Here is an 11,906-nt window from a genome sequence, read left to right as displayed (position 1 = left end):
TAAAAGTTTTATGAAAAGATGTAAGATATAAGATTGATGTACCCTAGTTGTTAAGAAAACAGTCTATACAATAAATTAGTACAATGGCAAATTTGATATATATTAAATTTTTTTAATAAAATGGATAAGATTGATATACCTTGCATTGTAACACAAATAAGGTATTTTCAGTCATTTAAAAATAATGATTAGTTTGAGGACCCTTTTTTTTTTTTTTACCCAGCAATAATAAAGATACTCAACATTTCCAACAGATTAAGTCACCAAAACAATATTAGGACACAACCCCATTTCCCAAACCCCACTATGTTATCAGTGAGAAAATAAACAGGGTACCTAAAATAATTGCATCAAAAGTTTCAATTGAAACCAAAGGTGTAAGCAGATAAGACAAGTCCTTTTCCTGCAGCAGAGACGCCAAGGAAAAAAAGGCGAAAGAACGGGAAGATCTTGGCTTCTACAGGGTCTAAAGGCAGTGAGGATTCATCTTGTTCTGGACTGGGGAAAATTGATTAAGTGATCTATTTATAGTGCTCATTCACAAGGGCAGAGACAGATAGTGAGCAAGATAATGACATTACTGCTACATTCAATCTCCCACAGTCATGTGACCTGCAGTAATGATGGGTATTTGGTATCTTGGCCAGTGACAAGAATGTTAAGTGTTTTCAGTGTCACAATGTTTTGTCTTGTCTCACCTTAAAGTCCATGTTATGTTGCATCCATAATTGTAATTGTGATTAGAAATTCGATTAATTGTGCAGCCCTAACCTATACCACACAGTGCTTCTTGCCAGCTTTCGTTCTAGCCCCATGCCCATGAAATGCATTTGTGTGTGTGCAAAATTAAAACGCTGTTGCCTTTATCCCATGTTAATCTGCGACAAACTAAAATTCTGTGTGTAAAACTAGACTATACATGGCATTTCTTTTAGTACTGCTCAGTTGTGTGACTTCTGGGTTCTTCAGTCACCTGCAAAAGAGCTGATGTGAATTACTGTAGCACTTAGAAAATTATGACAAATATTAAATAAAATTAATTCAAATATTAAATCAAATGCATGACCAAGAGCCAGTCTCAGAACCAACACAACAAATCATTTTTTCTTTTTTTTTTTATTAATATATGCAAATAAAATAATGAAATATTTGTAAAACAATCTTAAAATCTATTGATGATGATGAATGATGACTATTATCTTTATTATTGTGGCCACAACTGAACTGGATTAAAAAGAGAGAACATATTAGTAGCATAGCCAAGATTTACCGAAAACAAGGAAATAAATGAATCAAACGTGGCAACGCTTTAATGAACTATGTTATGTAAACGAATTACTAATTAGTGATCACAACATCTTTTTTATCCTCCCATTTTATGTGCAGGGCTCTGAATAAAATAACATTTTACATAAAATAATTAAGATAAATTTTACGTTTTATCCACAATCGTGGTTTCAACTGTCAACACAAGAAATAAATGAAAATTGCACAGAGCACAAACATTTAATAACCACACATTAAATATGTGGAATATAATTATTTTTTGAAGCTGTAAATAAAACACAGATTACTAGAGTATGTTGTTTGAGAAAATACCACAGTCTTTCTACTTTCTTTGCAATTATATGAAAATATTTCAAAGCCTTTTTTCAGTGTAATATGTTAAACAATTATAAAGATTTTGCTTATTCAGTAGTATGATTAATTTGTTTGACTATATAATACTTATTGACAACATTACATAATTTCTTATCTTTTGAACTGATTTTTTTTTATTTTTATTCTCATTCTCAATTATTATTATTATTATTATTATTATTATTATTACAGACAGCAACTCTCCTTCCATTGATCCACCATATATCATCAGACCAGTCCCGGTTATGTTTAGGAACTGCCCTGAACGCTTGCGTGGTGTAATGATGTGTTGAAATCGCAGACCCGGTGGTTTTATAAAAGTCTCGGTGTGACAGAGGCACAGTCGAGCGAGTCAGAGCGCTAGTAGCTGCACTGGCTTTGGTGCGTCCCACCTGGTTTAAATTTGCAGCGGCTTTGGCCACGCGGCTCTTATGGTGTAACATTAACTCTCCTTCCTGTTCCATATGAAAATTTAAGCGTGATCCCAGAGGAGCAGTAAAAGGTTGCACGCTGGCCAAACTGCGCTGCTGGTCGCGCACTCGTGGTAGATCATTCAGACCAAACCACAGTCAGCCGGCATCATCAGGAGCACCAATGGACTCTGCTCTTTGGTAACAAAATTTGAGACCGATAGGAAAAACGATAGGCACTGTTTATTATCTTGCCACAGTTTTAAACAAATGGGATGGTTTTGGTTGGGGAAATTAAAAATGGCTGTGCAAACTATGATTCAGACTCTATTTTTTTTGACGTACGGCTGCAGGATGAGTCAAGCGTGACTCTGGTTTACTTCACGATGGACATGTGTGTCTTGCATTACTGCTGTTATTTAATGGACAGGTTGAACTCTAGAGGTCCGGACTCGCTCAATTCAGGGCAGATGTGGAGTGGATCCAGCTCTCGCACATTTTCACAGCTTCTCTTTTACGATGTACCATACGAAGTATAGTTGTGAGATGCTGCCATTGCATTGAAATTATTATTATTGAACCAATTCAATTAAAAATATGTATTTTAAAAAGAACAAAGCAAATGTTACTTCATTTGCGCAAATTATGAGTGTCATGAAAATATACAGAAACAATAATTTAATGATAAATGTCATTCAGAAGGGGCGGAAATGTTTAGCTATTAAACGATTAATGGCATATAACACATAATAAACACAATCAAGTAAAGGCGCATTAAAGCACAATTGGGGCTGCTAACAACTTTATAAAAAAAAAAAAAAAAAAATGTGTCTGAGAGCATGCATGGCTTCTGCAACATATTGCTATCATTACTGTCATTATGGCTAATTTTTTTTAATCATGATCAATTATTAAATCATATAATTGATCCATTGAATTTTGTTACAGTTTGGATCAATGCATGTATTTTCACACCATATAGTTTTATGTCAAGTAATGACCACCTAGCCCTCTATCTGTATTTGCTTCAGTTATGTTACTATTACTGATGTCAGTTTTAGGATTATTTGGTCTGTGTAGTTGGACAGTGAATTTAATCAGTTTATTAGTTAGGTCACAAAGTGGACAACAATGCAACAATGCAGAAATAATACATTTTATTACCGTGACGAAAACATACACTTTCACTTCAAGAGAATGATTAAACCGGTTCATGAAGAAGTTTGTTTGGCATAAAGATGCAAAAAAAAACAAAATAACCAAAAGAACAAGATGGCGGCATTTTTCTTACATCTATGGGTTAAAAACAATAAATGTTTGCCATCATCATAAGCATTCTCAAAATCTGTAGACAGAAATGAATGTCTTTTCAAGAAAGAGTCTGCAGATATCTCCCCACTTACAGTTAATTCAATTCTTCTCAGCTAGAAATCCTTATCCGCCTTATGTTGTACCATTTCTAATGGTAGGAGTCACTCCAGACGGACAGTCTCACCTCTTGGCCTTCTTCTCTTTCAGGAGTTTTTTGCTCTCCTCTCGTCTCCTCTTGTTGACGGGGTTGCGTGGATCATAGATCTCGAACGTGTCTTCGTCCTGCATGTTGGCATCTTTTACCTTTCTGGTTTGTTCATCAAACTGCAGAACATGGGCCATCCTAAATCACAGGGGGAAACAGAGTGCAGTTCAAAAGAACAGCAAAGCACAGCTCACGGGCCACTAAATCATCAAAATCAGTGTTACAAGTGCTGGGAATTTCCCAGTGGAACAGATCGAGTCAGAGCAGACTTCCGACTATGATGAGTCCACAAAAGGCCTGTTTCAAAGTATGTTTAAAGAAATAACTCTTCCAAAAATGAAAAATCTGTCATTTATTCCTACTGTGATAGGTGCAATCAATATATATACATACATACACACACACACACACACACACACACACTTATCCAGTTTGGTGCATGCACACATGCAATTGCCTTTTAACCGATTAACTGACTGCATATCTCATTACATAATTTGCATGAAAAATTAGCAATTTGATCTTCAGCTTAAGCTTTTATAACGATGGTCCATGTAAGGAGGTCTCAATAATACAGCACAGAGACTCATTTACATTGCATTTCTTCAGAAATGCTCTCTCGCTCTCTCCTCACGGCAGCACTGCAGGTGATTGGCAGGCAGAATTACATTCCACGGAGCATTCCTGAGTGCCAGCATCATTAAGAAGAGCTCACAGCTGGCTAAAGTAGCATCCTGAGGACTCTAGAAGACTGCAGCCCAATCCAAGACACTGTTTACACCACGCCAACAGGACACAGAAATACAGTTCTGTCATATCGGAGTGGTTCTACTTACATCTTCTATGATTTCAGATGTCTACGCTGAGATATTTAAAGAGAAATGACTCGAATGTTGTTCCAAACCCATCCATGTTTACAATCACAGTTAATGGGCTCCAATGTTGCTCTGCTCTCCATTAACTAACCATACGTGTTCTTCAAAATATCTTCTTTTGCGTTCCAAAGAAGCAAGTCATTCATACAAGTTTGGAACGACGTTGAGTAAATGATGAATGGATTTTCATTCTGTCTGAGGTCATATTTAGGGCGTTGTTTTTGGAGTAAGCCTAGGATGAGGTGCATATCCACACATCTCACCTCTGCTCTGTTGACCTACATTTCATACTGAGATGATGGCTACAGAGGAACTGTCTGAATCAAGACATGGAGAGAACCTCAAAGAAACGTCAGGAAGGGTGAAACAGGTCATTGTTATACATCACGGACACGGCCAGATGGCTCTCTGGGGTCTCATCTAAACCAAAGAGAGATGCTAAAAGAACTGACATTCCACACCTGTTGGAGCTATTCTGGTGAAGGTCAGAATTTCTGGAAAGACTCCATCCTTCACAAATCCAGATCTGCGGTGCAGGTATCATAGTAAATGCACTCGCCTCCAAAGCCCAGGGCTGCTTTGAAAGAACAAGACGTAACGGGACGTTTCAATAACTCAACGGCTCCCAGCTGTCATTCAATACGGTGCAAGTTTTGGTGGTTTCGCAGAAGTGTGTCAGAAAGTAACTGTAGGAGCTGAAGGAAGATTTTTAAATTGAGCCGGTTGTCCGAGTCAAGATGAATGCATGAAGGAACCGAAGAATGGAAGCGGCCTGCTCTCTAAAATTATGAGCACTCTGGTTGGTAAGTAATCCACCACGCTGCTATTTTTGAGCCATCGCAGAACCCCTGGATTCAGCCAAAGAGACGCATTAAAAGTCTGCGAGTGCGTGCGAGCCCATTTTTAAGTGTTCAGTCCAGTGTGTGTGTGTGTGTGTGTGTGTGTGTGCACGCTTGCATCCATTTGAAGTCCGTAGGAGATGTGACAGCTCATCTAGAATGTCATGGCTATACTCTGGCAGACCCGCAGGACTCCCGTCGTGTAAAGCAGCCGGCTCTGATAATTTGTCTAGCAGTCTCGGTGATGACAGCCCGTCGAACTCCTCGCCTAGAGTTATGGCTCGCGCAAAAATCTCACCGTTTGATTGGGGGCTCTTATCAGGGAGGGGCTCCCGCCATGATGCCGAGGCCCTCGGAAGCCTCTTCCTGAATTTATTTTTCTTTCGCTTTTGCAAAAGAGGGGGAAGCAGGAGCGGAGGCCTGGGCGAAAAGGGGTTTTTGTAGACGCAGACACAGATGGAATAGTTTACAATCTGGCCCAGACTTGACTTCCAGTGTCTGACCTGTTGTAACCCATGTTCCGTTCGTGGGGTGCAACAGGCGTTCAGAAAGTGGTACAGACTTCCCACTGCTGTTTTTCTAGCACCAAGGGGCCTCCCGTCCCTCCTCCTCTCTGGAGTCAGACCTAAAATGTCCCAGCGTCGTGGGGGTCCTTAGACAGCAATGACAGTTCATTCTGAAGACAAAGTAACTGATAGGAAACACGGGCTCAGACGGCGCCCCCCTTTTGCGCTCACATGTGGTATTTGTTGGAGCATCTGAGTGCATATATTTAGATAAAGACTCAAGGTCTTTGATGAAAAGAGAGTATGAGAGAAAAACACGCCATGTCCATTCATTTCCCTGCGGCGGCTTGCGGCGTGAAGAGGGAGGACGACGGTCTGACAGATCTTCGCTTTATCTTAAGCACGTCACCGTTCCAGCACGGATTCGCACACCATTAAGACTGATAATTCATCAAGTGTAAAGACATTACTCTCCGCAGACGCATGTGCCCGACCGCATTCTTTACGTTTGATTATGATTTACGGTTTCCCTGCGAAAGTGCGAATCGACTGCCGCGGACGTCTACCAAACGGTTAAGCATAAACGTGCCACATCCAACCCACAGAGTCACTTCAAACGCTTCCAACGGAAAACTACCCTGGGTTTTCAATGAACTGTATCAATAAATAGGGTATACGTTAGTACGGGACCCAAAAAAGCAAACCGCTGAGGCTATACGTTTTAACCGAGACCGAAAAAACTGAATGATTTACCAGTCTGCTTCCCGTAATCCTCGGAAAAACTAGAAGTGCCGTGTGACGCACTGGTCATGGCAGGGCTTTAGATATAAAGTGTATCTATGAATCACAGTAACGTCCAATCAAGTTGAGCGTTCATTAAATAGAAAAACACATCTTTCAAACTGAAAGCCATAAATGTGGATGAGCAAAATCAGTTTTTAAGTACCTACCGCCATCTCAGAGGCCGTACTTACAAACGCATGCATCTTCATCACATGTGCTAGGAAGATTATGGAGAAAACAGAATCAAACTGAAACATTTCTAATTGATATTCTATTTGTGTACTTAAGCGCACAATCAGGGCCATAACTTTGTGCCTCGCATGCAGCATTAAGATTGATGCTCCCTGGAGCCTGATTCATTTCGCGGCATCATAAATGTTATCCTGGCCAAAGAACTCAGCTGTCAATAACACCCTCGGCCCGACATGGAAACGGTCCCATCAGATCAGGACTGAAAAAAAGATATAAAATGTAGAGGATGCCAAAAAGAAAATCTAAGCTGTGTTTAGTCTTCATATTTAACAGAGAGCAAAAATAAAACCGAACAGACTTAATATTTGCTCAGTGAGTGGTGTGTGTGATTTAGTGATCTAGCAGCGCTGTGACATGGTAATTATTTCTTTTCTGTCTTCATAATCTCGTAGTACGCTGTTGGACTGGAATGTCTCCAGTGACACGCAGACAGACGAGGCAGTTGTTACAGCTCATGACGTAAACAATGTCCAACACAATGTCAAGTAGTGAGTGATATTGTGAAAACGATCCGTAGGGAAGTATGGGGTAAGATATGCCACTTTTTACCTGACCTGCCACAAACTGAAATTATAAGTAAGTTTTGATAACTGATCTAAAAGTATAACTTTTTAATAAAAAGGTGTACAACTTGCTATGTTAGGGGTAAACATACAAAGGGATAAAGCTAAAGCACCGAGAAAAATGTAAATTATTGATCATTTAAATAAAAATCTGAACATAAATAAGAAAAAAAAAATCAATAATTCCATTCTTAAAGACTACTTTTCTGAACATGATTGCAAATTTTTGCATTTTATTTGCTACATATATATTATATATCATAGTCACTGGCACAGGCACCATTTTGGAAAAATGTTTTAATAATTCATGGCAAAAAATTACACGATTTAGACACTAAATATTTCACACGTCCTATATATTTTGGGCCCTGGAAAAGTTTTTAATGACAAAATAAATTTTAGCTGTCATGCCACAGTCAGCTGGATGTTATGGAAGCTTTTCTTCTAAATATACAGTTGCATTTTAAATTAAATTAAATTAAAAATTAAATGTAAAATGCATGTAAAAAAAATTTGCACAATGTTTCCTCAATTAAGGTGTGCGATACACCCCACTCTTCTCTATTGATTTACAATGGCTGCAGAAGTCAAACTAGGACATATCTGACAGAACAGAAAGAAGTATTTCATTTTCAAAGCTGGGGATTTGAGGAGACACGGGTGACTGCTAGCAATGCAGTCAGTTAGTGCTGGTTTGATGTTGGTCGAGCTGGATCCTGGATCCAAAACCTGGTCTTCAAAGTGATTGCCACTGGTTATGCTGATTAAAAAGCCTGGTATGGACACCAGCACGCCTCTATCCAAAGCATATGCTGGTGTTATGGAAAATTCCAACAATGGTTTATCACCGGGTGCTGGTTCTGCTGGCACCAGTAATGAGCGTCTGTTAAAAGACAGCACGCGTCTGACTGCAGGTTGACGTGCCCTGTCTGGCGTTCGGTGGGTGAGACACGTTCCATCTGGGCACTCCGTCTGCTGAAGCAGTTATTTACTCAGTTAAGTCAGCTGAGAAAACTACTTCTCCACAAGTGGCTATTGCAGCGCAGCAAAAACAAACACTGCATACTGTTCTAATGGTGTCAGCGCGCTGCAGGGCCAAGCGCATTACTTGGCTGGAGAGCGAGGTGGCTCAGGCACACTTAAGGCAAGCAGCTGTGCCTGATGTGGAGAGAGGTAGGAACGTTTCGCTATGTTAGTCCAAATAAATAGCTCGGCTACCTTAATGCGAAACGGTAGCTGTGCATTGGGACAACCAATGAGGCGCGAGTTACTGAGAATGCATTTGATCACAGACAACTGCAAGTCCATTAGTGCATTAAACCTCTGTAGGAATGGAGAAGTGTGTAAAAGCAACTCACCAGCCCTTATCGTCATCCTCGCCAAGTTCCTCGACGTCTTCCTCTGGAACACTAGGAGACTCCGAAATCGCAGATGATAGTTTGGATTTGAAGCGTTCCAAAAGGCGAGTGTCTTTAGAGGCAAGAGAAAGTGTGTTATTTGATTTTCGGCTGTTTTTTTTGTTTTTTCATTCATTTCATTCCAAACCTGTAGTGACTTCCATTCTCCTATTCAATAGGAAGGTCGAGTGATCGAAATAAATCTTTTTGTGATGATGTAAGTTTGAGTAGTGTAAAAGATTTATATTTATCTACATTATATTGAACTTTGAATCTTCATGATTCATCTGTAAGGCACTACATTTTGTGTTGGGTTCAATGGAAGATATTTCAAATAAATCTTGAGTGTGTCCAAACAATAAAAGTAATAAGGTCCAGTGTTGTTTGGGACTCCACTGATGTTCACTGTATGAAACGGACTGTCATTCACTGCATGTTGAAGTAGAGACATTTGATTTATTCTTGAGTCAAATCTTTGCTATGAATAATTCAATTGACCTTACAACAGATAATTGACTTACAGCCTGTGGTCAGACTCTGTGGTAGACCGCATGAACAAATAACTTGCAAATTCTGAATGATAGCCCACAAGCAAAACTCTCAACGGTTGAACACAGTATGGTTGGATCTTTTAGTAAAAAGGGACTGGTTTAAATAGCACTTCTTGTTCTTTATTATATACTTTTGTATGTAATAGTAAAAACAAGTGAAGGAAATGTAAAATGTACTACATAGAGCTAAAGTTCTTGTCATTTAAAAACAAACAAACACATTATCGCTGTTTGCGTCTTTTTTTTCTTTGTGTTAATGGCAATATTTATGACATGTCGACTGTGAATTCTTGACACTTGGGAGAATTTAGTCTTCTACCATTATATTTAAAGTTTCAGTACAAATTATTAATAAGTCTCGTGCTTCATGTTTTGTGCATTTGAAGTAATTTCGTATTAGTATTGCATTATTAATAAATGACGAATAAAATGTCACTTTGTTTGTCACACAAAGACTTTGAACTTGCAATAAAGCACACAAGTTGCTATGATATTCTTCATAAATTCTCCTGAAATTCATAAAAGAAAGTAAGTCAAAAGGTTTTGGATCTTGAGTAAATGATGGCAGCAATCTCATTCTTAGGTAAACGGTTCCACTGAGAAGAAACTTGTCTTTTATTTCAAGCTGAAATAAGCCAGAACTTTCCAAATCTATTTTTTTACCATTACAAGATTGAAGAAAATCGTAGTGTTTCTTGAAGCCATGACTTACCTGAGCCTCTCGGCCAGAACCTTTCTTCAGTTTCTGCTTCCTCATGTCTTCATACTTCTTCCTGCTCTCCAGGTACTCTGTCACCGCCTCACTGGTTGGCTTACTGTCACCTTTGAGAGAAAACAAGATTGATTACAATCTAGATAAGAGAAATTAACTTCCCTTCAGGGATCAATCTATCTATTTTCTTGTATTTTATATATATAGTAGTGTGACTCATTTGAAAAAATTTACATGAAAGAAAAATAGCAGAATTCATAGCAGAAGTTATTACTATCATATGAACATAACTATGAAATACATAAAGTTTATACTGCTATAAACTTAGAAGATGATGACAGCTCCTGTGGGCCACTTCCTTCCAAGAATAATCACATCGCCAATGCCAAAATTTAGGTCCTAAGACCCTCATCAGTGCAAAGGCCAAAATTTATGACTTTTGCAGTCTGAACGACTTTCTGCGCTACAAAGAAATGGATTTTATTCAAATTATAAGGAAACACATGTGATATACAGACATATATACTACAAAATGTGTTTACGTAACACTGAGGCTCTCTCATCATTCAAGATATTCACAGCAAAACACTACAAAATAGGGGGGGGGGCACAAGAGAATGAGAAATGGCAAATGTCATCATGTAATGAAAATATACCATTTCTGTCATGTCCTTATCATATTATAACAGCTTATTTGATGGCATTTTGCAGCATAAGCGTGCCACAACACGCTTTCCAAAGCCAAGAGATTTTTCATCTCCAAGTGAACGTAAACCAGAAAGATGACAGTAAACAAATACTGTGCTTACAGTGATTTTTAACCACAGTAACAGGGTTTGGGACAAAGTTCAATTAAATAGTTACATTCATGAAAATAATAAGAATAAACCATTCTTTACTAAATAATATAATTCCTTGGCCAATTAGTTTACAGTTGTCATGCAGCGTTGCAAAAACTATGCATTAATATAAAATGCATGCTCAAGCTTTTATAACGGTTTTAAATGCAATTCATCCAGAATTTAATATAAGCTTATATATATCCTGTATATAGATAGATAGATAGATAGAGAGAGAGAGAAGAGAGAGGAGAGAAGAGAGGAGAGAGAATATTTGTTTTCGACATGACTTATTCATTTAAAATAGACACTTCCAGCTTTCTTTAGATATATTTCTCATGTCTTTTTCGTGAATTTTTTTGTGAATCGTTTCTTGATGATATTTGTGGAGACTGAGAATGCAGAAAGCACACACTATTCCTTTTCATTATTTTACAAAACTTAAAATAAAAAAAGTTTAGTTGCTATTGCGAGAGTATACAAATAATACTAGTGCATTTTCAGTGTGAATATTTTATAAATATTCAATAAAAAATATTCAGAAAATATTTATGCATTTTCCCGGTACTGCATTTTATTAGATGTTAAATCCATTTTCTACATGGCAGGTAAAATCAATATATCAAAGCAAAATTATCCAGGTGTAAACTACTGTACATGTCATGTATTCATGTAAAATGCTAGGCTAGATATTTAGTTTTATTTTAAATATAAAAAAAATTCACAAAATTGTAGCTGAAAATGTGAATGGTTTACTACATATTAGACTTGTCCTGTCTGGTTTAAGAAAACACACAATTAAAAAAAGACTGGAGTGGGGCTGGAATGTTTAAACTCTTACAATGTTTAAACAAATGACAACAAACTTTGGACAACAGCTCATTGTGTGATGTACAGACAATGCTAAGCACAGTATTATCCAATGAAATGAGTTTCCTACTACAAATGCTTACATTAGAAAACCCTGAATCCTGCAAGACGATATAATAGTCAAATAAAATTGCCTCCTAATCATATGCACC

General features: G+C 37.9%; 1 long non-coding RNA gene across 1 annotated transcript; it reads right to left on the bottom strand.

The window, feature by feature from the left end:
* Nucleotides 1–3,191: 3,191 nt before the first annotated feature.
* On the bottom strand, nt 3,192–8,848 carry LOC113076255 (uncharacterized). Its single transcript, XR_003281149.1, has 2 exons — nt 8,744–8,848; nt 3,192–3,705 (listed from the first exon to the last, which is right to left on the bottom strand). It is a non-coding gene; the product is annotated as an uncharacterized LOC113076255 (long non-coding RNA).
* Between the last annotated feature and the right edge of the window lie 3,058 nt (nt 8,849–11,906).

The sequence above is a fragment of the Carassius auratus genome, unplaced genomic scaffold, assembly GCF_003368295.1.
Source record: "Carassius auratus strain Wakin unplaced genomic scaffold, ASM336829v1 scaf_tig00019477, whole genome shotgun sequence".
In the NCBI taxonomy this organism is placed as follows: Eukaryota; Metazoa; Chordata; class Actinopteri; order Cypriniformes; family Cyprinidae; genus Carassius; species Carassius auratus.
This window is presented reverse-complemented; position numbering and strand designations above follow the sequence as displayed.